The following is a 3,559-nucleotide window of genomic DNA, read 5'->3' on the forward strand; positions in this document are numbered from 1 at the left end:
ATATATATATATATATATATATATATATATTCGAGTATTATAATTATCGATTATAATTCTCAAAGATGGCAATCTTACAGTTCAAAAATACTTAACGTAATTCTTACGATACGTCTACGTATCTTACAATTCTCACGTTATGACTACAGTAATTTATATGTGAACGCTTTTAATGCTATATTTCTTATTTATAGCGCGCGTTCCCATTTTACACCCTTTTTACGACATGACGCCTTATCTACGTTCAAATAGTTTAACCTCAATTCGTTCAGCCAATTGAGTTAATCTACTCATCATGGCATTATAACTCGGGTGTCATAAATATCTATAATTAGGTAGATCAATAAATTTAATGAAGCCGAATACGAGTACTCTTAAAAGATTAATGTATTATATTGTTACGTCCTGGAAAAGAACGTAACGCGATGAAAAGCCTCGGCCGTACACGCAGGTCGAGCAACGAGCCAGCGACCAGAAGAATCGTTTTGCGCGCGTGTCGACGTACGCCGAGTGGTCCTTTTTCCAATCAGAGAATTGAATCTCGTTATTGCGAGACGGACCAAGAGCAGATAATCGAAGGAAAAGGGGATTGGAAAAATAAAAATTTGAAATGAAAATTGAAATTTTAAATTTTAAATAACACTAATTAATTACATTTATTTCTCGTGGCTCGTAATTTTATCCTCCGCTGTTCATTACAAATTGAAAATGAATTTATGAATTATAAATATACTTTTTTAAATATTATAATTTTCTCATTTTTCACCTTCGCAATATAATTCTCAATATTTAATTACTACTAATATTTAACAGTGATTTTATTATTAGTATTCACCAGAAATTAAGCAGTGGCCAAAAAATTACTGAATTACTGGTAATACTTAATTACTAACAATTTTTCAGTATTTCTTAGTATGATATTTCTATAAGGCATCTTAAATTACAGAGCGAGACCGTCGGTAACGTAATGGTAACAATCCTGCATAGTAAAGCAGTTCCGCTTATTTATTCATATTCATCCTGTATACAATAACGTTGCATTATCGCAAATACATTGCTCTGCAACATTGCTGTAATGAGAATGGACATTGCAACCTTGCTGCAATTACCCTGCAACGTTGCAGCAATGTTGCGCAACGTTGCAGCAACATTGCAAACTTGCAATTTAATATTTCTGCAACATTTCTGCAATCATTCGGTATTGTGTGGGCAGTCCCCCTACAGCATAAAATATTACAGAAACATTGCATGAATATTGCAATATTGCAAATATTACAAATATTGCAAGAATATTATAGCAATATCATTAATATAATATTCCTTAACTAATATTGAAAAAATATTGTATCAATATTACAAACATAATATTCCAGAGCTAATATTACAGAATATTTTAGCAATATTATAAGTATAATATTTTATAGTTAATGTTACAGAATGTTGCTGCAACATTGTAATGTAGCGTATATTGTAATATTCCAGAAATATGAAGTAAAAATATATTTTTGATGATAATAATGTTGTTATTAGCTAAATTAATGAATAAAATATAATAATAATATGTTACACAAAGAAATTACCTGAGGAATAGTAATATTTATGACCAATATTTTTATTAACATATATGTATAGAGTGTCTAACTCGTACCGTACCAGAGCTACTCGAGGTCAAAGCAACGCGTTTTCCTCATTGCTAGGGGGCTGGACCGGCTAGTATGCCATATCGATGCTACAGCGCGTACAGCGTTCGTCTCACCGCAGCGCGTGTGCTGATTAGCTAGTTCTGCCGTTCGGTAGAAACCTTTCGTCGTTAAATATCTCAAAATTTCATGTGTTTAAAAAAAGACACCCATTCCATTACTCACCCCGACCTATTCTAGTTATACAGGGTTGGAAAAAAGTCCAGAAACGGTCAAATATCTCGAAAAGGATCAACTGTAGCGAAAAATATGTTAGTAGCAAAGTTGTAGGGCTTAATAAAATGTACTCAATCATGACTAAAAATTTGACTTTGGGTGGAGGACGAAGATTATACGAAGGTCAAATTTAATTTTTTAAATTGGACCCTCCACTTTTTATTACATATTCTTGTAGCTTATATCAAGGGCTTTCCAAAAACCTATAATAAAGTATTTTTTTATTAGGCGAATTTAGAGTTATGAGGCTTGAAAGGATTTTGGTCTTTAACTGTTTCTGTTTCGTAAAAACGTATCACTATCTTCTGAACAGTGGATTTAGAAATAAAATTGCGATCAGGATATGCAGCATTGAATGTGTAGATCAATTACTTTTTGATCTAATATGGTCTCCAAATTTTCGATAAAGAAACAGCATTATCTTTTCTTTATCGGTTAACATTTTTAAAAAAGAAATTTGAAATTGTAGTTGGAAAAAGAAAGGAAAAAGACAAAGAGTAAGATGCGAGAGAGCACGACTCGTTTTTAAAATACAAAGATCGAGAAGCATTATCGTGAAGCGCGGATATGCGCGAGTTTCGACTGAGTACGTGTGACATTTACGTCGTGAATGAATAACCGCGTCCGATGCGAGCGAATGAACAACTAGGCTAGGAGCCTAAAAAACATAACACAGGAGAAAAACAAGAATAACTTTGTCTTTCGTGTCTCGAGCTAGACGATATGACCGACTTAGTTGTTCATTCGCTCTCATCGAACGCGGTTATTTATTCACGACGTAATATCACACGTACTCAGTCGAAACTCGCGCATATCCGCGTTTCACAATAACGCTTCTCGATCTTTGTATTTTAAAAACGAGTCGTGCTCTCTCGCATCTTACTCTTTGTCTTTTTCCTTTCTTTTTCCAACTACAATTTCAAATTTCTTTTTTAAAAATGTTAACCGATAAAGAAAAGATAATGCTGTTTCTTTATCGAAAATTTGGAGACCATATTAGATCATACGAAAAAGTAACTGATCTACACATTCAATGCTGCATATCCTGATCGCAACTTTATTTCTAAATCCACCGTTCAGAAGATAGTAATACGTTTTTACGAAACAGAAACAGTTAAAGACCAAGATCCTTTCAAGCCTCATAACTCTAAATATGCCTAATAAAAAAATACTTTATTATAGGTTTTTGGAAAGCCATTGAAATAAGCTACAAGAATATGTAATAAAAAGTGGAGAGTCCAATTTAAAAAATTAAATTTGACCTTCGTATGACCTTCGTCCTCCACCCAAAGTCAAATTTTTAGCCATCATTAAGTATATTTTATTAAGCTCTACAACTTTGCTACTTACATATTTTTCGCTACAGTTGATCCTTTCAGAGATATTTGACCGTTTCTGGACTTTTTGCCAGCCCTGTATATACAGGGTGTTCGGAAAGTACCGGGACTCCCGAATATCAGGAAAAATATAAGTTTTACAAAAAAATGTTTCAGACAAAAGTTGTGGCGTTTAAAAAGATGTATTTACTGATCACATCAGTTTGACCTTGGGTTGCGTAGCGAAGGTCAGGTCAAGGTCACATTAATTTTTTTAAATGGAACACCCCATTTTTCATTGCATATTCTTATAGCACATCTCGAGAG

This window comes from Odontomachus brunneus, unplaced genomic scaffold (genome assembly GCF_010583005.1).
Source record: "Odontomachus brunneus isolate Ranch 3 - 2012 unplaced genomic scaffold, Obru_v1 Obru_scaffold_079, whole genome shotgun sequence".
Taxonomy (NCBI): Eukaryota; Metazoa; Arthropoda; class Insecta; order Hymenoptera; family Formicidae; genus Odontomachus; species Odontomachus brunneus.